Here is a 26,723-nt window from a genome sequence, read left to right as displayed (position 1 = left end):
GAAAGAAGATGCACTAGCTGAAGCAGTAGTTACCATAGTTAACTTAGGATTACCTTGCATAATAGTAGTAACTATAGCTAGTGTCTCAGTTTGAATTGCTACAAGAGGAGTGCTATGTGTGACCTCAGTCATAAATTGTTCAAATTGAGTTGAAGTTATAACAAGTAATGTTGTAGACCGAACAGTGGCAAAAGGAATAGACAAGGAATATACATTTAAAACATTTTCAAAATCATACTGATCTCCTTGTGCTTAAATGCAGGAGCGGCTGAGGATGCATGCAATGCTGGTATAATAGTCACAAAATCTTCAAAAGATGAATGCTTAGTGGAGAATGCACCCATAGCAACACCTAAAGGCGAATCATGAGATTCATCTGATATTGGAGTCGAATCCGGAAGAGAGGTTGTAGTGAGAACTTCAAGAGGAAATGAAGCAAGAGGTGACGAATCTTTTGATTTCCCTGTTTCACCATCACTTGAATCAACTCGAATTGATTGAGATTCAATCTCTTTCACCTCAAGTACTCTTGAATCCTTTCCTCCTTTGATAAACAGCTTAGGCAAACTTTGAACAAGAGGTTCAAATGTAGATGAGGATGTGTCATCTTTACCTTTACCCTTTATTTATGATCTTAGACCAATTGAACCAGCAGGATCAAAATCTTTGCCAGGCTTTATCTTTATGCATTTAAGACCTCTTCTCTTCATCCATGTGTTGGTATTAGCGAGAATAGACTAGAATCTATCCCAAATGGATACATTTTCTTTGAATGACTATGTAGAAGGAAAAATGGGTAACTTGTCCACCTCACGCTGAAAATATCTAGGATCCAAAATTTGATCATCATCTTCAAAACTAGGAGGAATTGAAGCCAAGTTGAAATCTACAATTTGCTTCACAGTTAATCGAGTGTAATCCATACACCGTATATCCACCTCAGTACGTACATTAATCCAAAGATCTTCTAGACGATGTATGTGCAAGAACTGCTTTCTCATCTTGTCATGCAACCCCTTCCAATCAAAACAACTCCTGGCTGCAAACTTTTTTAGCGTGATCCTTTGGAGTTCAAACTCCATATTCTTGGCCTTAGGCATAGTGTCTATTGAGTATCCTTCAATCTTCAATGGGTTTCGAGATGAGATCTCCACTCCAGGCTGATGCAAACTAGACTAATAAGCCTGAACTTCCATAAGCTGTCTTGCTAACTCCATCAGTATAATTCTATCAATGGGATACCTTGGTAATGTGTATGACTCTCCCTTGAAGCTCCCAACTCGCAAATATGTGAAGTTGGGAAATCGTAAAAACATGCAACCATACCCATTGACCTTATTCCATGCCTCATCAGATACTGCTTATTAGGAAGCTCTTTATCAAACAAGTACATAAAATGCCCAAAGAAGGCACCTTGAACTCTTTTGAAGTGTATCCGACTTTGTTTCGAAGGCAGTTGTTCATAATATTCCCATATATGAAATGTAGACTTGTCATGCTTGGTTGATAAACCAGAAAAGGTGCCTAGAGCAGCAACAATGTATACCATATAGGAGTTCATGTTGAACACAACAGTCGACATAACATTCACCAATTATTCACATATTGAGTCACTCACCAATTCAACCCAAAACACTTTCTTATTTGATCGTATTATGAGTGAGATGTACTTATACATCCAAGGGTCAAAGGTGTTTGAATCCTTGAGTCCTGCCAAGCGGCTGAGAAGTGTGATGAGGTCATTGATTTCTTCTTTGAAATCACATGTGCGAACTCCCTTAACTGACCATCTGACAAGATTTGGTCTCATAGTAATTAGCCATATATCATTTACAAACTTGGTACATGATGGAGTATCCTCATTCCATAGCTCCATAGCCTTCTTGTGATATTCATAACAACTGGAGTACGAGGAACATGAAATATACAATCAGTAGTCTCGGGATTAAGACTATTGATAGTTTTGTCATCTTAATCTTTGATGGTTCGTGAAGCCGCATCAAAATGTCTCGCACATGCGAGGATGAATTCTGGTTCATGAGCTACCAAGGGGAAAGTGGATGGATGATGAATATGATTTCGCTTGATCCACATCATATCCTCAGTAGCTGCAACCTCAACTCTTGTAAGAAAGTCTCAAATGTTCATATGAGAAATATCAGTATCCTATTCTTCATCACAATATGAGGTAACTTGTGATGAAGGGATGGAGTTATGATATTGATTATACTAGTACTTCATCTTCTTTTTGTCTTTGCCCTTTGCTGGAGTAGATTCTCTTGACATTGCAAAATGGTACACTTGCACAACTGTTACATGAAAATCGGATCCATAGCAAGATTTTGATGAATTTTGAACAAGGTATCAATGGGGAAAATGGATGGAATGAATGAGAATAGATAATGAACAAATGGGTCTATCTCAGAATGGCTAAATTGTGAGTAAAATAGCCTTAAATGGGTTTTTTAGGGCGAATTACATTTTTGACCAGCAAGCTTGGATCTAAGTGAACAAGGAGAAAAACGAATAACACATCGGGCACGTCGTATTTAAATAAGTGCACAATGTGAGATTCTACCTGGCAAGCATTTGAGAAAGACTTCAGCCATAGGGCAGCCATATGGAGGTACATGAAATGCATAATGGTGGGGTTTTAACTCACATTTGCATGTAAGGGAAGGGAAAACTTATCTTTCTTTTTAGAACGAGATTTTACACCCGACTGCATATGCAAGTAAGATGAGATCTTGCATATGCAACTTGGAGAAGAAGATGGAAGATGGAAGGAACAACTTCTAGGATGGAAATCATGCAAATCTGAAAATGGAAATGTCAATGACTTCCAAGGTCATTCAAACAAATATATACAAATGCCTTAGAGAAAATAACCAAGGAAATCTTACCTCAACTTCATAAAAAATGAGAAAGACTAAAACCTTGTCCAAATCTTGAGCAAATCTGAAAAAAATCCAAGAGATGTTCAAATTTTAGATTTGCCCAAACCAAGACTTAAATAGATTTTAATATCTTTATATTATGGTTTGAATTTGGACAAATGGATATGGTTAGAGAAATGCAATGCCCAAAATGTGGAACAAATTTTGACTTAGCAACTCCAAATGCAAAGACACATAAAAAATTGTCTAGGGCATCAAAATGACTTGCAAAATGATGAAAGACAAGCTTAAAAACGAAAACCCTTACCTTAGAAAGCTTCTTGATGAGATTCAAAGCAAAAACACCTCAAAATGGAGCATTTACATGATGAAAATCATGCCCAAAATGGGCTGTTTTATGCAAATCGCATATGAGGAAAACTCGTGCTTTTCCCTCAAAAACTGCCGCTTAGCTCCTTAGACTTCAAACACATTTTTAAAAGGCACAAACATGTGTTTGAAACCCATGTATTGTCGCCAAAAAATTGCCACTTATAATCAATGAAGGTCTTGGAGTTGAAAACGATCCTTAGAAAAGGAAAACAACTTTTAGAAGCGCATTAGCATGTATTAGAATGCATGCATTCTTCCCAAAAATCGCCACCTAGGAAGAAAATGATATTGCCAAGCCAAAACGAGTTTCTTGAAAGTCATAACACATTGAGGAATGTGCATATCCTTCCAAAATCACCACTTAGCCCTAAGCAAGCGTTTTAGATAAGCAAATGCATGCTTGATATTAATGCATTCTCAAAGGAAACCACCCCTTTTTCTCTTTAGGACTTAATGTCAAACACACATTTTGAAGGCAAATACTTCTGCTCTATTAAAACATATGCTATTGACTTAAAAATCGCCACTTTTGCTTGAGGTGGGATTTAAAAGTCAAAACGCATTCTTTATTAGCATTTTTACATATGTCCAAAACATATACAGTTGGCTCAAAAATCGCCACATTTGCCTTTGGTTTAAAGGAAAACACATTTTGCAATTAAAAACATATGAAAAATTAAAATGAGTAAAGAACTCATTTTAATTCATCATTTGCATGTAAATGGGTTTCAAAAACCCACTTTAAATGGTGATTTAAAACACATGCATTTAATTATTTAAAATGGACTTTAAACACATGCAATCGCATTTTAAAAGCACACTTTTAATGATGTTTGGACTTAGAAATTATTGAAAGTGGATTTTTATGAAGTATTTTGCATGTGGATTTATGCAATATGAAATAAAAATCCCACTTATGCACTCAAGTTATCTCATGGAATTATATTTAATATTTAACTATAGTTATTTGTAAAGTAAAATGAAAAATAGTCTTGAAAAAGACTATTTTCATAAAACATAAAAAAATATGGTCAAATCAACTTAGAATGAGCTGAAATTTTGAAATGGATCACAAAATTCATTTGAAATATCAAATATAACTTTATATCGTGCAATTGCCAATAAAAAGCCCACTTTTATGAGGTTTTTAAAATAAAGATATGCGGTTGTCATGAAAAACCTCACTTTTTCCCTTGTAACTTAAGCTAGACAACTCCGATTTCAACCTAAAGTGGCTCAAATTGAGTGGAATTCTAAGGGCTATTCACCTAAGGCAAAGAAAAGAAGCAAAAAATATTTACAATACAAAGAAAAACAACGAAAAGACGAGAAAGTTAACCAAAAATTGAGTGTTTGCAGTGAGAGAAGGAAAACTATTCCTTCCAAACAATCAGGGATAATCTCGACGAATAACTTTTAAAAGAACACATAAATAAGACTACACAAAGAACAATTCGTGGATAATGAATTGTTTTTGTGATGTCTCATTAATGTGTTAAAACAAAAAGGATGCATCTTCAAATCCATGACAAAATTGTATAGGGTTGCCTCAATTTTGTGATATCAAAATTGAGGACAACAAATACGAACACAATCGTCATGTTTATCCAAATGCATAATATTACCTTGTTTAACTTCCTCTAAAGACTCACACATGGTTTGATCAAAGGAAGTTAAAGGTTGAGAAGCAAGAGAACGAGCTATAGCCTTAGCTTTAGCTCGACGATTCTTGCAATGTTGATGAGCATGTTGATTAAGAATTGTCTTCCAAGACACAGTAGAAGGATTAGGATCCACTACAGGTTCCAAAGAAGGAACACCAACGGGTTCAACAGATGTAGAGGGTAAAACAGGTTCAGAAGAAGGATCAGTAGGCAAGACAAGTGTAGGTGAACAACCCTTAGGAAGACTCAACTCCATGATCTAGGCTACTTTATATCTTTGATAATTTTTATAGAGATGATCAGGATGAGATGACCAATAAAAATCAATCTCAGCACAATCAGGACGTGATGATTTATAAAGAAAATGATTAATAGTAATAATGTTTCCATCACAAGGAAATTTAAGACATTTATGAATAGGAGAAGCTACGTCTTACATGGAAGAAAGCCATGGAATACCAAGCTTAACTTGAAATTGATCAGAAGTAGGAATAACAACAAAGTTTGCAAAAACAAATTTCCCTAATAAAGTAACAGTCAAAGTAATAGAACCTTGAGGATGATAGATAAAACCATTACAAGCTTGAATCCACATAGTAGTATTGTAAGTATCTCTATGCAGACCTTTGTTAAAAAGTTGTTCTTCGGTGATAACATTCATCGAAGAGGAAGGAATATGGGCAACTCTAGCGATGATGTAAAGAGAACCATTAGGTGCCTTAAACATATCAGATTGACTAAAGGTAATAATAGGTGTATGTTTGGGTTCATGTGGAGAAGAAATTGAAGGTTAAGGTGGTAACTCAACATGATTAACCACGTGATTCGCTTCTTGTATGTTCTCGTCATAATCAATATGGTGATCGAAAGAAGGTTGATTAATAACATTCGTTGAGTGAGAAGGAAAAGAATTAGTGTAAATCTGCATATTTTGATTAGGTGGCACAACAGATTTATTCGTTTTATTAACTTGAGCATCAACAGATCTAGCCTTTAGAATCAATAAGGTCCTGGATAGCATTATTCAAACCATGACACTTTTGAGTATCATGATCTGGTTGATAGTGATATTGACAGAAAGCATTTGAATCAAAAGCTTTAGGCAACGGTTTACTAGGATCAATAGGACGAATAGAAAGAAGGTTAAGAACACAAGCATGGATCAACTTAGTCATCACCTCAGACAAAGGCTCAGATAGTTGAGTATACTGATGCTCAGGACAAAATACAGGAAAAAGTAGCTGTACCTCGGGATGTAGTAGCCACTTGATCATCAACTATATTTGTAGATTTGTTTTTGATGAAATCGTTAGGTTTAGAAAACTTGTTTGAATTTTCGATGGCATTACTCTTATCACTAGAAGCAGGAGCCATCGCAGTAGAGCTCTCGAGTTGACTCACTTCTAACTAGTAATGGTGAAGCACTGCACATAGGTGTGAAAAGGAGGTATACTTAGTAAGGAGACTCTTATCCCTAATGTCTTTTTGTAAATTAGAAATGAAGATACATTGAATATCATGATCTGAAACAGGATAAGAAATTTGAGCATATAAATGTTTAAATCTACCAATAAATTCAGTATCTTTCTTTTTAACATTCTGCTTAGAATGCATTAAATTAGTTAAAGAAATTCGGGTTCCAATATTATTCTAAAACTATTGAATAAAAGCATTAGCAAAAGAGTTTGAAAAGAATTTATGAAAAAATTTAGGTAGAGATCAGTACCAATGCAAGGCTTTATCCCTAAAAGCACATGGGAACAACTTAGCCATAAGCCTATAGTCATGAGCAAAATCACTACATATAGTCAAAAAAGTTTTAACATGAATTACAGGATCTCTCTTACTATTATAAGTCTCAAGACAAGGTACCTCAACATGTTGCGGAATAACAACATGAAGGATATTTAAGGGGATTAGCAACATCACATGTAGGAATATTGTACTTAGATTGAGTTAATTGAGCAAGTTGTTGTAAAGTAGTGACGGTTTGAACCAATGTACTAACGATAGGATCAAAAGAAACACTAGTAGGCATAGGTATGCTAGATAGATTAAGAAAATTGTAAGAAGCAAAAGAAATATGTAAAGATGTTGGTGGAGGGTGAGAAGGAATAGGTAAAGGGTTCAAATAAGTAAAAGGAACCGCATTATATGAAGGTAATGAAGAAGGAACAAAAGAAGGAGGAACACTCTTAGGAAGTGAAAGGCTAGGAAGACCAACACTTAAAAGAGTGGACACTTGTGTAGAAGTAGTCATAAGAGGCAGAGCATATGTAGGTATGCTAGAAAGAGTGGTAGAAATCGGGATAGAATGTTCAACGGTTGTGGAAGGAAGAGGATATCCTAACTCTTGAGCACATTTCGTCGAAGTCTTCACATGAGTATTAATAAAGTGAGATATACCACATAAAATAGAAAGATTATTGTCATCATTATTAACAAGCTTCTTAAGAGCTTCAATAGAAGCAATGCTATCGGGATTTTGATTTTCTTGAGCAAGCCAAGTTTCCAATTTATCAAATTCACTAGAAAGCTTATCAACTTGCAAAGGAGGAACTCTTAAAATGTCATCATCATAATGGGATGAGTGAGAAGGATTATGCTCCATTATAGGATTAAGATTATGAGTAAAGATGTGAGTGTCATCATGAGTCCTAGGAAGAAAAGAGGAATCATGATCAAAGGAGCCCATGAGTCTACGGTTTCACCTAACATGAATGCCATAGGTTGGACTTCGTGTAATTAAGCTCATAAAAGAAGAGATTACAAAAGGAAACCCTAATGAGATCTAACCATGCAAATGTAATAAAGAGCATAAAAGCCATGCAAATGTAATAAAGAGCATAAAAGAAGGATCTAACCACACACAAGATAGCCAAATCTAACTCTATGAAAGAGAGATAAGAAAGATACCAAAAGGAGGAGACGAGCTCGTCGGGTTCACCAAAAGAAGGTAAACATCTAGAATAACTAATCTAACTCCAAAAAGAAAGGGGCACAAGGTTGGTTCACCAAAATGTTTAGTGGTAAAATGGAAGCACATTAATAAGATGTAGGTCTACACTTAATGGGGTCATTAAGCCATTCAAATATGTGTGTGAGTGAAAGGGGAATTTCCAAGTATGATTCCACGTATGATCCAAATTAGATTAGCTAGGACCCAATGGAAGATGGAAGCTAATACTAAATTTAAATTATAAAGAGGAATGCAATACAAGAAAATGTACTCTCTTTGGCCCTTAATAGGATAATGTGAATCTGGAATTGAACTAATTGCTTAAATAATGTAAATCTAGATGCTATTAAAACACAATTAGCCCAATTAGGATGTAAATCTAGGGTAAAGATATGAAAGGAAATAAAATATAAATGACTCACCTTGAAATGTGTAGAGAATTTTTTGCTTTGAAACTCGCAGATCTGAACTATATTTGAATATTTGTCCATGGATCTCAGAAGGAAACAATGCAAGGAACAAAACCCAGAAATCTCCCCAGAATCTGAGACTGAAGGACTAGGTTGACTTGGGAAGATCTCCTACAACTTCGTTGACATAGTCTGACGATCTACAACTGACGGCTCCTGAAAGCTTGCAAATAGTAGGTTCCAAATCTGTAATCCCTTTTGCTCCCAACTTGTGAATTAACACAAAAAATAAAGGTTTTGGGGTTGGGGTTTGATGAGGGATTGCCTTGGTCACGCCTTACGTTAAGGAATTAATCGTAATGGAGAAATGTAATTGTAAATGACTGAAAGACAAAAGATAAATGTTAGGTTTTACCTTGCTTGTATGTATGTATGTAAATGTATTGTAGATCTTGAATTAGGAATGTAGGGTATCTCCACTCTTTGCAACGAATCTACCATAACCCCATTAATGTGCCATGGATATAAAAGTGCATCAATGAAGAAGATGATGAATGCTTCAATGTAGATCTCCTCCCTTGATGAGCAACAATCAGCTAGATCTTGAAGGGGAAATGCTCACAAAGGATTCTTTAATGCTAGATAGAAATCTCCTTGTTAAAATGCTTAAATACTTGAACTCCTTGAATGCAAAAGGCAAAAATCTTCAATTGAGAGCAAGAGCTTGGAATCTTGGAATTGAATTATGAATATGAATATGAAAATAAAGCCTCAAAGTCTCCTTATATATGAGTTTTCAAGTGGGAAAACCAAAGTAACGAGACTCGAAGCCGGCTCAGACTCGACAAGAGTAACTTGACTCGTGACTCACCTTAGACTCGCCTATGACTCGGTAGTGACTCGACAAAGTGATAAAACCTTTGAAATTTAGAGAATTTTTTGGATTTAAATTAGTTCCATGCATCGATTATTGAATAAAGATTAAAGACACAATAACATCATAAAATGGAAGGTAATTTGATCACATACATAACATATGCTGCAAAAAAATTAAAAATCAGCCAAGTCAGATGAGTCAGCCGAGTCACCTAGCCGAGTTAGCCAAGTCACCCAGCCAAGTTAGCTTAGTTGATCTGCCAAGCCAGGGTCACGGGTCATTTTGAACCAGTTGAGGTAACTTAACTCGCTGACTCGGACGACTCATCCGACTCGCAGCGAGTCTTGTTACTATGGGGAAAACAATACAAGTTGACTGGATAACGGTAAAAAGCTAATTAAACCCCTGAGGGCTTTCGGGCCCTTAGCTCTGAAACTGCCCAGGACGATGCTGACTTGGGTCAATCTAGTCTAGACTAGGTCAACCTGGTCCTGGAGGTCAAGTCCCAGATGCCATAGAAAGAAGGGGTAGGTGCTAGAAAGAATAGGGTGGAAAGAGGAAGAAGATAGGAGAAAAAGGAGATCAAGCACATGCATATCCATGGTACGAAGAGGGAGCTAAAAGGTCTTAAAAGACAAGTGTGTCCATTTTAGGATGGTACAAACCCAATACCTGCAAATAGCCAAGTAAATCTTTGGAAGTAGTGTAAGGAAACTAAGGTGTGGAAACAACTTCCTACACTAATCTCTTAAGGAAAGTATTGTGCAAATTCTTTTAAAATTCTTACAATTATAGATTCGATATTATGTAAACAATAATATTGCAGTCAACCATGAATACAAAAACAGATAGAGAAATAATAAAACATACACAAAGATATGCCGGTGGGGGAAAACCTTTCGGTAAAACAACCCCACCCCTCCAAAACCTTCACAATGTATTATCTTCAACTCAAAGGTTACAACACACTTGCAGTGCAAACTCTTTCAGGACATGGAAGACTTATCCAGTAGCTACCAACAATACACTACTCACACACTCTTTCACATACTATCTACAGCCTTCAAAGTGCTTATATAATGCGCTTTCTATTTTTAGCGCATCTTCCAAAGATAGCTCTTATGCGTCATAAGAATCTGTCATAACCGTTTCAGTCATGATTTCTTTACACAATTAAATCTTCCAAAGATAGCTCTTACGTGTCATAGGAATCTGTCATAACTGTTTTTAGTCATGATCTCCTTACAATTAAATATTCCAAAGATAGCTCTTACGTGTTATAGGAATCCGTCATAGTTCAAGATGACGACACATGCAAGTGGAGTGACACATCAACATGCCAACTAGACATGTACACTCACACTAAATTATATTATTTGCAAAAAATACATTTACAAAACAAATAATAAGAATAGGAATTATCCAAGGTTGAGACACCTTATTCCTAACATTCTCCTACTTGTCGAACACCTTGTAAGAGCAACAGGAACATAACAAGAACTTACTGCTATGGGCTGAAAGGCCCATAGGCTCTGAACACCATCTAAACTTCTCTGTGCCCACTGGTTTTGCCAATGCATCCCAATGTACTTGTCTAGGATTAGCCATAAACTGGCTCAGAATTCCCATTGCTTGGGCAATGTTTGGTCTAGTACAGACCATAGCATACATAAGATTGCCAATTGCACTAGCATAAGGTACTCTACTCATGTCCTCCAGCTCACTAGGAGATTTTGGACAATCCTCTATAGAGAACTTTGTTCCCATAGAAACAGGGACACACAATGGTTTACAATTTGCCATGTTGAATCTTTCCAACACAGACTTCACATACTTACTCTAACTCAACCAAGGTTTTCTGTTAGACCTATCTCTACTGATTTGCATACCCAAGATGTACCTTGCTGCCCCAAGATCTTTCATCTCAAACTGTGCTGACAACTGAGATTTAAAATTAGAAATCATACCCTTACCCTTCCCAAACAGCAACATATCATCAACATATAATGCAACAATAAGAAGGCGATCATTTTCAACTCTGAAATAAACACAATGATCTGATTTTGATCTTTCAAATCCAATTGACAATACAAAGGCATTAAAACTTAAGGTACCATATCCTAGGAGATTGTTTCAAACCATACAGAGACTTCTTTAATCTGCAAACCAAAGATTCTTTACCTTTAACAATGTAGTGCTTAAGTTGTGACATATAAATCTCTTCCTCCAAATCACCATGAAGGAAAGCTGTCTTCACATCCATTTGTTCTATCTCTAAATCATATGATGCAGCAAGAGATAACAGAAATCTAATGGATGTCAACTTTACAACAAGAGAGAATATTTCACCATAATCTATTCCCTCTACCTATGAATATCTCTTCACAACCAATTTAGCATTGTACCTTTCAACACTGCCATTTGCACAAAATTTCTTCTTGAACACCCATTTGTTAACAACAGGTTTTCGTCCTTTAGGTAAAGGTACAAGGTCCCAAGTTTTATTTTTATCCAATGAAGCCATCTCATCATCCATGGCCTCAATCCAGGAACCTGCATCTTCTGTGTCCAAAACCCGTTTCACAGATCTAGGCTCATCAGTGTTAGTAATCAAAGCAAAGGCACAACTAGAATCTAACATAGAATAACCAAACCTTTTTGGTTGCTTACTTACTCTCGTGGATCTCCTCAAGGGCCAAGGTTGAGGTTGTTCTTCCTCTTCTTCTGAACTATCAGAGCTGCTAGAGCTCTCCTCATCATTAGACCCAACATGGTCTTTCTGTTCAGTCTTCTCAGGGGTAGGAGGCAATTGAACAACATCTTCCTTCTTTTCTTTTTCATCTGGTTGTAGCACAATAGGAGAAGATGTTAGCTCTTTAAAAATAACATTTCTGCTATACAACACCTTACTAGTCACAGGGTCCCAAAGCTTGTATCCTTTCATACCAACTCCATATCCAATGAAAATACATTTGACAACTTTGTTTTCCAACTTGGATCTTTTCTCCTTTGGAACATGTGCATAAGCTTCACAACCAAAAACACAAAGATGTCTAATTGAAGGCTTCTTACCAGACCACACCTCCATGGGTGTCTTACCAACAAGAGCTGATGTAGGAGATCTGTTAACCAGATAGCAAGCAGTGGCCATAGCTTCAGCCCAAAATTTTTGTTCAAGACCAGCTCCACTAAGCATACTCCTAGCCTTCTCCATCAGTGTCCTGTTCATTCTTTCTACAACTCCATTTGGCTGTGGCGTATAAGGAGTTGTCTTATGCCTCTCGATACCTCATTCTTTATAGAACTGTTCAAACTCTGTTGAGCAAAACTCACGACCATTGTCAGTTCTCACACACTTAATCTTCTTACTAGTCTGATTCTCTACAAGGGCTTTAAATTCCTTGAACCGACTAAAGACTTGTGTCTTACTTTTCAAAAAATAAATCCATGTCCTACTGTAATCATCTATAAAAGATACAAAAAATACAGACTTGGAAATTGAAGGAACTTTTACAGGACCAAATACATCGGAATGAATTAAGATCCAAAACATTAGAAGATTTGTGAGAACCAGAGTAAAATTGAACACGATTTTGTTTACCGTAGACACAATGTTCGCAAAAGTCGAACTCAAGATTACAATCATTTAACCCCTCAACGAAGTTCTTGTTCTTCAAGGTTCTGAGACCCTTCTTACCAATGTGGCCAAATCTCATATGCCACAACATTATATTTTCTACTAGAAGCTTTCCTTTCAATGTGTTTGCACCCTTAGGTAAACATGCTGCACTGCCATCAGAACCAATAACCACAGTCTTCTTTATTGGTCGTTCAAATGGTGGGGATGAAGTGATAGCTGCTCTCTTCTTTGAAACAAAAGAACTATTGCACTGAGAAATGCATGCATCAAGCTGAAGCAGTGTACCTCTTGTAGTACCCTTAGGAAGCACCATAGCTCCTCTCATCATCTTGCATCCATCTTTAGAGAAAACAACTTCCATACCTACATCATTCAACATACTTATAGATAATAGGTTTCGTGCCAAACTAGGGATGTGCATCACCTCGTTGATCCCCTTTACTCGTCCATCAGGGAATCTGATAGTGACCCGTCTTTGTCCAACTATCTTTAGGTGAGAATCATCACCCAAGTACACCTTTCCACCATCAAAAACTTCATACTTTGAGAACTAGCTTCGATGAGAGGTCATGTGGAAAGAAGCACTCGAGTCTATCAACCACACATCATCAGATGCATGCACTGCCAAGGCTGCAATGAAAGCATCACCATCTTCTTGAGATTTTTTTGAACCTGAATCTGAGGCCTTCTTCTTTGGCTCTTTACAGTCTTTACAGAATTGCCCAATCTTATTACAGTTCCAACTTTTTGCCTTGGACTTTCCAGGAGTCTTTGATTTTCCATGAGATTTGGATCTACCCTTTCTAGACTTGTCATTTTGCTTGCCTCTATTGTTGGATCTACTGTGAACAACAAGAGCTTCCTTAGCCGAATCTGATGACTTTCTCCTCGTCTCCTCAGATAACAGTGAAGACACCACATCATCCATTCTGAAAGTGACTAAAGTACTTCCAAGAGCCATCACAATATGGTCCCATGAATTCGACAAGGAACATAACAGGGTCATACATCGATCCTCCTCTATCTTGACACCAGATGATGTCAACTGCGCATTCAACAAATTGAAAGCATTTAGATGATCTATAATAGTTCCTCCTTCCTCCATTCTTAGAGAATACAATTTTTTCCTTAGGAACAACTTGTTCACCAGAGATTTGGCCTGATACGCAGACCCAAGCTATGTCCACAAACTGTTTGCGGTCTTCTCATCAAGAACATTCAGGAGAATTGAATCAGCTAGACAGTCTAATGAGACCATTAGCTTTCCGATCCTTGAGATCCCAATTTGCTTGAGATATTGTTGTGGGTCTAACATCAAGTGAAGTCAATTCCCATAGATCACGATCTTCAAGCAAGTCTTCCATCTTGAGTTTCCACAACTCAAAATTACTGCCATTAAATTACTCCACCTCCATTTTTCCGTATGATGAACTAGCCATCTCAATCTACAAATAAGGTTCATAATACTTTGCAGAAAACTCCCACTCAAACTTGAGATTAGCGCAAAAAACCCTACCCAACAACTAGGATCGAAAGTTGATCAAGCTCTGATACCACTTGTAAGGAAACTCAGGTGCAGAAACAACTTCCTACACTAATCTCTTAAGGAAAGTATTGTGCAAATTCTTTTAAAATCCTTACAATTACAGATTCGATATTATGTGAACAATAATATTGTAGTCAACCATGAATACGAAAATAGATAGAGAAATAATAACACAGACATAGATATTCTGGTGGGGAATTTTTTTTCGGTAAAACAACCCCACCCCTCCAAAACCTGCACAATGTATTATCTTCAACTCAAAGGTTACGACACACTTGCAGTGCAAGCTCTTTTAGGACATGGAAGACTTATCCAGTAGCTACCAACAATACGCTACTCACACACTATCTACAGCCCTCAAAGTGCTTATATAATGCGCTTTCCCTTTTTAGGGCATCTTCCAAAGATAGCTTTTATGTGTCATAGGAATCTATTATAACTGTTTCAGTCATGATTTCCTTACACATAATTAAATCTTCCAAAGATAGCTCTTATGTGTAATAGAAATTCGTCACAACCGTTTTTAGTCATGATCTCCTTATACACAATTAAATATTCCAAAGATAGCTCTTACACGTCATAGGAATCCGTCATAGTTCAAGATGCCGACACATGCAAGTGGAGTGACACATCAATATGCCAACTAGATATGTACACTCACACTTAATTACATTATTTGCAAAAAATACATTTACAAAACAAATAATAAGAATAGGAATTATCCAAGGTTGAGACACCTTATTCCTAACAAGTACATGAACTAATAGGCACGTGGCCTTTCAACAATTTCGTTCCCACTTTAGCGCAAATATTATATTTCCTGCCGAGAATCTTATTAAATGTTTTCTCCTAAAAAATCCCGATAATAATCTTTATCTTTTTGCAAATAATAATAATCAAATTTCCATCCCAAAATTTAATCGTTCTGAACATTAATATAAATAATTAACCATGGACCATATATTTAACACCCAACTTTACTATTTTTTAGTTGCATAAAAAAATAGTGATCTTTTAAACAATAATATTGACGACAATAGTCTTTATCAATTTGTTCACAAATGCAAAATACTCAATCTACCCAATTGGACGACAGGTCTGATGCTTTGATACCAATGTAATATCTCGAACCTAGTATTTGTCCCAAATCCCTTATTAGAATCTCAGAAACTTTAAACAAATAATTTCATACAACACATTTCAGATTTTATCCTCAAAACCCCATTAAATAACCATATAAGAAGAAGTCTCAAAATGTTATTGCAATAAATCTCGAGCAGAAACAAATTTTCAAAAATAATATTTCATTTAAGTTTTCTAACAAACGACCAAGAAATCCAATCGTAGTTATAGAAAACACAAGAAGATTGGATATGAAGAATATGAACCTGAAGCACAATGTGAAACACTTGCTTGACGTCTCCTACTGACAATGGGTTTTCGTCCTCTTGCCTACTAAAATCTGAAGCTTTTTAAAACTCTCATAGAGAGGTGACTCTTTGCATCCCCTTCTCTATTTCTTTATTTCCTTTTTAAAACAATATTTTTTTCCCCACTTAAGGAAATAAAATGCTCATATATAATAAAGTGACAATAGCAATATGAACTTAAGTTATAAAGTCACTCTATGATAAATCAATTAAATCTCTGGATATTAAAATTACTAATCATATAGACTCGGATATGCATGTGTTGTAGCTTTTCGAAAAAGTCTTGACAAGACACTCTTAGTCCAACCTTGAAATGTCGAGAATGATAAGCATGCTGACTTACTAAAAATACTAAGTGTCTAGAAATCCCACAAAAATGCCCTTAATTGGCTGGCAATTGGAATTGCATAGGCAGAAACTCAATCTAATCTTAGAGAAAACCTGGTTAGCCCACGGGCCCATGGCAAAACGGGTTAACAATACAACACAATTCACTACCCTGGAAAAGGGGACATGACAGGTGATGACATTGACTATACAGGTTATGTGCTAGTATTTACTGAAAATCTTAGCTAAGGTGGTATTATGCCATGTGTAGTATATGGTTGGCGCTAGAACCTATAGTGCAATGTTTAGCTAGGAAGATTGCCTACAGGAAAGGATGTGTTTAGGTTTAGAACTCCATTTTAAAATATCACATGATTTCGATGAGATTTAGATAATAGTTTTTAATGAATTTCTTATGTGAAAGTGGACTTTTACAGTCCCATCACATATCACTTCAATTAAACTATGGTTACAAGTAAATTTAAAATATGAGAAGCTTTTTCTACAATATTGTGGAGCTTTTATCTAGTAATGCATGTTATCACATATGTAAGTCATTTCTAAAACTCCAATATTTTTAACACAAGTCATAAAAGGGGGGTTTTAAAATACAAATATGGGTAATCAAAATTGTATGCACATGTAAAAGGGTCATAACAACCCGTCATCACTATGGGTGCAATTTTAAAACTTGATTGCATATATTAAAACACTTTGATATGCATGCATATTTAGTCTAAAAGCACGTTATAACTTCTCATATATGTAAAAGATATTAAAACCTGTAATAAAGTGTTATAGACTTGTATTTTGTATTCCTAAACTCAAAGGTGGTGGTTTTTAGTGGGATCGCATGTGATATGATGTCTTAAAAATAACATATGTATTCTCATTTAAAATCCCGTTATGACTCCCAAAGCATATTATAAGAGCCTTTTAAATATATGCACTTGGCCATTAAAAGTGCTTTTTAAAGTTTTTGTTTGCTTCCAAGTTTTGGGTGACAATTTTTTCGGCCATTGCATGTTTTAAAACACATGCAATTCAAAAACCCGTTTAAGTCTCTATGTGCTAGGGCAATAATTTTGGGTCACTTTGCATATGTTATAACATATGTATTTGGCTCTTTAAAACCCATTTTTACATTCATATGTAGCATCTAAATCTAGGATGACGTGTTTTGACCATTTTGCATGCATTTTTCTCATGCATTTCCTTTCAAACAGCTCATCTAGGGCAGCGTTTTAACCAAAACAACTCATATAAGTGCATATCCAAGAATTTTATAGCTGTGTTTGGAGTTTGGAAGCCCGTCTAGGGCATGTTTTATGCAAAACCAGACTTTAGTGAGGAGAATGCAAGGATTTGAACTTGTAACTTGAAGTTTAAACATCTCCAGGGCACAAAATTGGGATGCCAGCTTGTGTCCTTCATCCAAATCCATGTTTTTTACCTTAGAGGGCATTTTTTTTGTTTCCCATTGCATCTTGTACCAAGCATAAACATTTTTAGGTTTGACTCTTTTAATCTTGTTGCTAAACTTAATGCATTTTGTTTCTCTGTGATTGAAACTTGTCAAGCATTCATTTCTCAAGAAGATTGAGTCATATTTTTGTCTATATAACATCTTTTTGGATCTTTCTTTAATTCGAAAATCATTTGGATTTATTTTTAGATTTTCTGAAAGATTTTGAGAAGAACTTTTCTCTTGTGCAAAATTTTAGGGTCTTTTCTTGTGTATATTTTTGTTCATGTATATAAATGCAAGTCTTTTATTTCTTTTTCAGATCTGCATGCTTTTTATTTGTTGTTGATTCTTCTACTTATATCTAAATTCGCCAAGTTGCATATGCAAGAGCTTCATCTCACTTGCATATGCAATCAGGATTAAAAATCCCGTTCTAAGATTATGAGGTATTCGATGGATACAAGCTATTTTTCCATGATGCAAATGCAAGTGAAAAACCCACATTTTAAGTGTTCTGCATGCACTTTTCCCCTCTTTGCCAAGGCTGTAAATGGACTTAAAAATCTCGTTTATGCATCAAGCTCGCTCCGAGTAACTTGTAAGGGAACATAAAAACACCACTTATGAGTATATAACTTTCCCATTTGTATATACATGCATATGCACCTTATTTCCTTCTCAAAGCTTGTTGTCCATTCATATGTAGTGCTCCTAGAAAATCTCGTTTATGAGTTTTTCCCTCATTTGAAGAGCTGTTTTTTCCTAAAATCCTTCAGCCTTTGTTGTTCAAAGGCCTTCCACTTATATCCTTTATGCATACTCTTTCAGATTTGTAAAGATTGAACTTGAAAGACGTTGTTATGGCTTTTAATGGTAACTAAAGAATGACAACATACAAAGAAAGGGATGAAAGATGGAATGATTTCAGATATAGTATGCTTTAAAGATAGAGATGAAAAGAAACAAAGGTACTTTCCAAGGAACAACCATTATGATACAAGACAACCAAGTATGTGGGTTCTTTTTCTAGATCAAGATGCTTTCACCGAACTAGACACATCAACCATTCAGCATCCTGTAGTAACATGGGGAGCCATAAAGGATGATGTAATAGAAGTCGTATCTTGTCAGGCACTAAGAATATTTTCATCATGTATTTGTAATTTATATTTAATGGATTACATGTAATTTAATAATAAGATGTAATTGCATGTGATAGTATTGTGTGCAAAGTTGTTTCATGTAAGCATGTTGCAAGTTCTATATGCCTTGTAGTGTTGAATATGCTTTCCTTCTCTGCCTTTTTGTTCACTCTTTTCCTATATAAAGGAGGAAGCTCATTGTAATTTTCATCTTTTGACAATGCAAGAAGATTCTACCAGTTTGTATTTGTACTCAAAGACTTTGACCTTAGATGTAAATTGAATTGCTTTCAATAAAAGGAGCAACTTTATTTCAAACTTTGTGTTGATTCAAGGTGTTATGTGACGACATTATCTGGATATTGATTATGAGTTTTGGAGCTTTTCTCAAGATGGTTCTAAATTCAATTTTGTAGACTTTGAGCTACTTATTGCATTCAAAGCCAATTTGAAATTTTGAAGACTGTGTGTTGTAGGAGAACAAATTATTATAGTTGGTAGTAGTTGCAATTACTTAGAGATGAAGACTTTGGGCTGCAGTTGTAAGTGTTTTTTAATTAAATTTGAGAGTATCCGGTAATAGACTTTGTGCCTTACTAGTATTCTATTTGAATCCTAATATGGGATATTCGTAGGAGGCTTTGGGTTCCTATACTTATTCGACAAAACATAAAAAGTAAACAACTGCCTTAGATGTTGTTCTTATGTCAATCCTAGGGCATCGGTATTATTGTAGTAACAAGTCCTTCTTGTTTTACTGTTGCTTGTAAGTTGTTTATTGGATCATTCCTAGAAAATGAGGAATAGATTGAGAGAACTGCCCTATTTTGTCAATTTTAGTTAAGTCCTTGTTGAAGTCACTTTCGTTAAGAAGGGAGCCTCCCCTATTCTTGAAGGCTGAGATGAGAGAAATTTCATGAGTTGATTGCCTAAAGTCACAGTTTTGTAAGTTGTGGTATTAGTTACTTACAAAAATTTTAGCCAACACACTTTAAGACCGTTGAGTTCAAAATTTTAACATTCATTAGATGTTCTGTCTTCCATATGGAGATAGTGACTTGTATGATTTGGAGCCTTTGGGTATTTGAGCCTAAGTTTCGTAGGATGTGCCTTTAGCCTGTTATATTTTGTGCCTTTAGCCTGTTATATTTTGATGTTTGAAACTTTTGGATATATGTTTGAGACATTTTGATTCGGATATTTATATTGATAGACCACGATTTTGATGTTTGAGACTATTGTTATAGTGTTTCTGTACAGATTTATATTGTTCCTATTACCATATATGTTGTTATCCTATTGTTGTAACTCATGAGTTAGTGATTTATTCACATATTGTCTTCTTAATAATCAATTATTGACATATCTCTATTTCCCTTCCTCTATCCATAATATATTTTTAAAAATTCAGACGTGCGTGTTTCTGTACCCAAAATGTTGTGTAACATTGATGTTTAGAAACTTCGTATTGTAGGTGGTCTTGAATATGTAGCTTGTGGCTTTTATAAGTGCTAATTTTAAATAATTGATAGCATTCATGTTTGTGTTAGTCTATTCAATTGTGTACGTGGCCACATTTATCTTGTTATAAGTGGATAGGATAGTGTGTAGTCATTGTAAAGTTTCTACAAATTCTGAAGTGAATCAAACTTAGATTGTATCTTTTATAGTCTGCTGTAGATGATCTTCAATAAACAGTCTTGTTTGAATGAAATCATATAATTTTGGAAATGCTTATAATTCCTTCAATTCATCTTGGGGAAGTATTGATTTTAGGAGCAGACTTCAATGTGTTGTGTGTCCTTAAACTTCAATCACACCCAACTCTTATACCATGACCAAAGGGCATGTCCCTTAAAGGGACATGACCCTCTCTAGGTTGGCCCACACTTCATTTATAGAAATTGGCACTCAAAGGAGATAGCAAATGAATTAACTAACTAAATAGTTATAGTTAGTGCATAACAAAGTTATTGCCAAGGATCGCCACCCATTCTATTGCCAAGTGTAATTTATTTGATGCCTTAGAATGGTATACAAGGAGAGAAGAGTAATGTGCGGTCTGCACACTCAGACCAGTATGAATATCAATTTTAGAAATTTAACACTTCCTTTTAACTTGATAATCATACTGAGAGATAACATATCTAGTATCATCAATTATGATGAATAAGCATAGACTGATACTCTATATCTATCTGAATCTTCTAAGCAAGTGGTATCATGGAACACACAATACTATGTTATATAACCATCTTGTGATATGACTTATCTCTTATACTAGTGATGTCAGTATTGCACGTAATGCAATACATAGGATAAAATCCGAAGAATGATTAAATTCTTCATTCATCCAGGTTGTGACTCATAGGTACTGGCAATCCTATATCACAACTTGATCCTGAGTTAAGATCTACCAGAACACAAGATAAAGTCTAAAGAATAAATTCTTCCTTTATCCAAGTTGTGATTCATAGGCATAGAAATGTTTATGTCACAAATGATCTTGAACTCACCTAGATCTAATAGTAGTTCTCTACTGTTCAACACATCATCTAAGAAATTTTCATCTCTCATAATGTCTTTTATACAAGTATTCATTATCTCAGAGATCGTCACCTCTTAGATAATGAATATAGATGGTGGAGCCCATAACAGTCAATAGCCTGACAATAAAATTATTATATTAATAATTTAAAGAATACAATATCTCATAATTCAATCATACCAAGTCTTTTTCTGAAGTGATCTATCTTCACTTGAGAGAGAGGTTTGGTAAGAATATCTGTTGTCTGATTTGCAATACAAATGTATTCTAATTTTATAGTGTTCCTATCTACCATGTCTCGTACATAATGTTAGGGTCCGTTTGGTTGCGAGAATTGGTCAATGCGGAATTCAACTATGCTGGAATAAGCTCTTTTTTGGAATTCGCACATTCTAAAAATAAATTTTGGAATATCATTTGGAGGTGTTTGGTTGTCCCAGAAGAGGAATTGGTAGATGACTATTCCGTGTTTGGTTGCATCAATAAAAATAGGAATTAGAATAAGTTTTTTTTTAAAATCTTAATATGAATTTATAAAAAATATTTTTTTGTTAAGTTTTTAAAAGTCAAATAATTTACTACCCTCTTCATTATAAATTGATTTTATAGTAAGAAAGGTATATCACATATTTCACTAATACTGAGTTAAACATGTTTCAAAATTTAAAAAGTTTAAATATTTAGACCTCTCTTATCCACAAATATATTTGCTTGCTTAGCCCACTGTAAGCAACCAAGTTTAATCAATTTGCTTTGTCATACCCACGTTTTTGGATAAATTCATTGGATTTTAATCTAGTTATTTTAAAAGTATATTCAATATTGCCTAAAATTGTTTCCATTATAAGCGTGGTTTTTTAATATATATGTTTATTGCTAAATAAGTCAAAAGTTACAATTTTTAATTATAAATATTTGACAACATTTTTTAAAATTTTAATTATTTTTAAAGAATCCGATTATAAATACTATTGTATGCATAAAGAATAAAAAAAATTATGTTAAATATAACTATAAATTTGAATATAATATCAAAACTAAAATTATTTTATTTTTGGGTAAGAACCGTCAATGACTAATAGCCTTAAACTGTGTTTGAAGGAAAGTCAAAAGATTATTCTCGTCCTTATCAAGGGAGATGCCACCTGTCTCTCCTTTTCGACGAATACAAACATTTTTGCTTTAAATATATATAAAAAGTAAAATATATGATATTTGAACCTAGTTTTATTTCGAAGGCTAAAGATAAGATTGATTCTAAAATTTAATTTTAACAAAAGTTTTGATTAGATAAAAACAGGTTTTGAAAGGTCTCAAAACCTTGTACATCAAATCTAAAAATATTGCAATATAAGGCCCAAATAGCAGTGTGATTCGCCAAACAAAGATAGGGAACAACCAACAAAAGTTTATAATAAATATCCAGTTTGATATTAGACATATTGTTATCGATAAAAATCCTTATACAAATTAGAGCTATGCATTTTTTTGCATATGTTCCCAACAAATAAATGCAATTAAAATACAAACAAGACATCGTAAAAAGTAAATTTCAGTCTTCTGACTATTGCAACACTTGTAGCCTACTCCAGCCTTCTAACTATTGCAACACTTGCACTCTACTTCATCATCAAGCATTGTACTTGTTTGTACTTCACTAGCCTATTGAAAGAATCCACATCCATTGTATCCCTACAATAGCAAATCTTCATTAGTTCCTAGTATAATAATTACTTATTCATTACACTAATTTCTAAGAAAATTAATGACGACCTTTTTCTTATTTGGGCAAGACCAAAATTTACGCCTAGGATTTTTTTGTGTGTTGGAGATTTTCAACAAACATGGGCCAACACCACATCGACATGTTGGCACATTGATTAAAGCCATCAACCCTACAATGTAAAAAACACATTAGTTATATGAAAATACACATACTATAATAAAAGTCTTTTAAATCACTATACAAAATCTTTATAATCATTATTAAAAGCCTATTTAAATATCAATTTATATAGCCGAGCATTGAAATGCAATTGGATCATTATATCAAGTGATATGAAATCCTAAAAATGGTAAGTATAGCATCTCCTACTGCTGCATTATTAATGGGAGTGAACAATCAAACAATAGGTTGCTGAAAAAGAGAAAAAACGTGACTAGAAAGAAGATATCAACATTGTCCAAATTAAGACATTATCCATAGGAGCCAAACAACACAAGAGTTAGTAATGTTGATGTAGATATTACTAAACAGCACAAGAGTTAGTAATGCTGATAGGAGTCAAACAGCACAACAACCGAGAATTAGAAGACATGTAAAATGGCAAGATTAGGTCACAGCAACGACCATTGAATACAGTTACAACATATATAATACTAAGGCATCTACAATGTACCAGGTCCTTAGGGTGCCAACATGAGGAATCAAGGTAGACGGGCAATTACAAATTATATAATACTGCTCTACAAAACAAGACCATAATTAGATTACTTGTGCCTCATCAAGTGTATACAGCAGACTTGTGCCTCACCAAGTGTATACATCAATGTGATATTTATTAAGAATGCAATAACACTAAATGCATTTATCGAAGAATAAAATACAGATATTAGCTGTTTACCGCATAGGTTAATTAAGAAATGCAAACAGCTAATGAACACGAAGACTAGTACTCCTTTATTCGCATAAGCCAACAGATTACATAATTGGTGATAAGATGCTTTACAATGACCCAAGAGGGTGTATAAATACTTTTCGCCGAACCTTCCAAAAGAGGTCCGTCGGCTACAAAACAATCCTAAGCTACCTGTTGGCCCGTCAGCTACAAAATCTTTACCGACGACAACACCCTGTCGGCTACAGTTTCTATCGACGACATCATCCCCCCAAAAGAAAAGTCATCTCCTGACAACTAACAAAATAGGAGACAACCACATACAATAAAAACACTAGAGAGAAGGTGGTGCCCCTGAAGAATGCTGTTGCCGATGCAACTCATAGACCTGCTCTGTCCGGATGCTCAAATCCACAGTATCCGTGAATTAACCTCGACAACCTCCTTCAGAAGAAGCGCCGCATCCATAGCCTGCTTCCTTGCTAATTGCAATTCTTGTTTTGTTGCATCCTTATCCCGTACAACCGCTTCCTTATCCTGCAACAACGCTGCTCTTTCAGCTGCCCATGCTGCCTATTGAGTGGCCAAATCTGTTGCTAACTTCTCTCTAGCCTCCCTCTCCACCGCCAGAGATCTCTTGATCGCAATCTTGTCTGCCGCCCTGTCCGCCTCTGCGCGCTTGTGGGCATAATAAATCTCCTTATACAGTGCCACGATCTCATGTGCCAGCTTCTCCAGCGGAGTGTTGCACAACCCCAACTCCGGCTCACTGGTCCAATCCGCCAACATCTCTGGTGTCTCGATTGCTGGCCAACCCTTCTCAAAACATGAACGAAACCGCTGCAGATTGATCTCCCTGATGAAAGCTTAAACCAAATGCCACTCCCTCCATCGAGTCATAGCCTGTAGTGCCACATCATGTCCCTTCCTTAGTGCAACCTTCATAGCCTTGAGGTAGTCTCTGCACCTGTCCTCATTCGACCCATAATCCTCCTTTGCAAAGCCCTCCATCGTCCATTCGGCATCACTATTTTGTTCCTCATCTGCGGGGAGCATGCCCACATCCGGTGTGGCCTCCTCTGCTCTCGGCGTGACCACGGCCTGTGACACCCCCACCTCCTGAGGCTCTGGTCCTATAGCTGATATGCCTAGGTGCCCGGGGGACTGGATGGACGGACCAACTTCGGCAAGGATAAGTCGGAACTGCTGCCTCAAGAAAGCGCTAGCTCTATCCATCACCTCCGGTTGCTTTAATTGTGCGGACTCCATGCCCTGCTCCTGCCGTGCTGGTTGGGCTGATTGTACTGGCTTGGCGGATGCTAACAAGGAAGATGAAACAGTGATATGACTGCATCACAATCAATCACCTCCAAGCGAACCTGGGGCTCAAGCTCCAACGCTGGTAATTCGACACTCTGCGAGGCTGGCTCCACTGGAACAACATCTGCTATGGCCACGGAAAAAGTCTCTCTTGGAGTGGTTGCTAGTGTAACGACAACTGTTGCCAATGGGACACGCTCCGCTACTGCCTAAGGGACATCTACTATAGCCGGCGGGCCATCACAACCGGTGCATGACGCTGACCAAAAGGGGGAATGTGTGACATGGGAGCAGACAAGTGCGCCAAAGTTGACAATTGTGGCGGGGTGAAAAATGTGGACTCACTATTTGCTGGTTTGCTGCCAACCTCTGCGGAAGTACTCTCTTCCTCATACCCCGCCCTACTGTTTTCGAAGTCTCCTCCCGTTCGCTGTCAGTGTCCTCGCGTGTCGCCTGCAATCCCCGAAATACCTTTTTCTGTCCCTCGGCTGTCCCACATGTGTCCAGATGTCTCCAATAAAATATCGGAGGCTCTCCCTGTGCCAACTTCCCTCGGGGTGGTGCTTCAAAATCATCCATGGGTATCTGATTAATCGCTGCCTCTAGAAACAGGCCAATCGCATGATATGGCATAAAGAATGTGCGGTGCTGAAGCGTCATGAATTCCTCCATCCTGTCGGCAAGGACCGAAGCCCAATCATACACCGTACCCTGCATGATACCATTCATGAATCAACCTGTGGCAATGCAATATCTAAAGCCTGAGTCGCACCCGTCAACCTACTCTTGATCACATCCATAATGCACCTCCAGTGACCCTCTCGAATGAAATCTTTGCGGAGCCCTCTGCATTTCGACCCCTTAAGCACTGAGCCCACTGGCCGTATCCAATGTTCCTTCCGTTCCTGAGAGAGCTTGTGGTTCTTAATTTCCACCTTGTTACCACCAGGGCCAGGAATGCCAAAAACCCTCGTGAAATCCCTAGGCTTAAAAGAAACTGTCATCCGGTGCTTTTTATACAAAAATGTGCTCGTTCGGGTGTGCTGATTATATCCTTCTATCATTGTCCTCAATACTAATTCGAATAATCGAGTGGAAAAAATTGGAAGCTAGATGGCCCAATGTACTTGTGCCCGTATCAAAATCTGCTTAATCTGGTCTGCCTCCGGAATCTCCTTCCACCATCTCCGGCATTCACTGCCATTAAGTCCCTCAAATTGGACGGTGAGATGAGTGAGTTCTTCCTTGACTTTTTGTTTCTTGCTACTGGAACTCGACGGCCCAGCAACTTGGATCCTAGATGCCAAAACCCTTGCATTCTTTTCCATATTTGCTGCCGGCTGACTCTTCCACTGCTTCCTTTTGCCTGCCGATTCCATGCAGTAGCGGCTTATTTCTCCTTATATAATCAATAGTTCCTCCTTTTGCATGTAGGCCAACAAAATGAAGTGCTAGCTAAACAATCCTCTGCGGAAGAATTAAAAAACACTCCACACAACATGTTC

General features: G+C 36.4%; 1 protein-coding gene and 1 pseudogene across 2 annotated transcripts in view; one reads left to right on the top strand and one right to left on the bottom strand.

Moving 5' to 3' along the window:
• LOC149535348 (uncharacterized) overlaps positions 1–26,723 on the top strand; it is a 195,453-nt gene that overhangs the window by 139,061 nt on the left and 29,669 nt on the right. The window lies entirely within an intron of this gene.
• LOC149535349 (U6atac minor spliceosomal RNA) lies at positions 22,318–22,449 on the bottom strand (annotated as a pseudogene).

Source organism: Cupressus sempervirens, chromosome 10, assembly GCF_028749045.1.
Source record: "Cupressus sempervirens isolate cs-2001-9-10 chromosome 10, ASM2874904v1, whole genome shotgun sequence".
NCBI classification, from domain to species: domain Eukaryota; kingdom Viridiplantae; phylum Streptophyta; class Pinopsida; order Cupressales; family Cupressaceae; genus Cupressus; species Cupressus sempervirens.
This window is presented reverse-complemented; position numbering and strand designations above follow the sequence as displayed.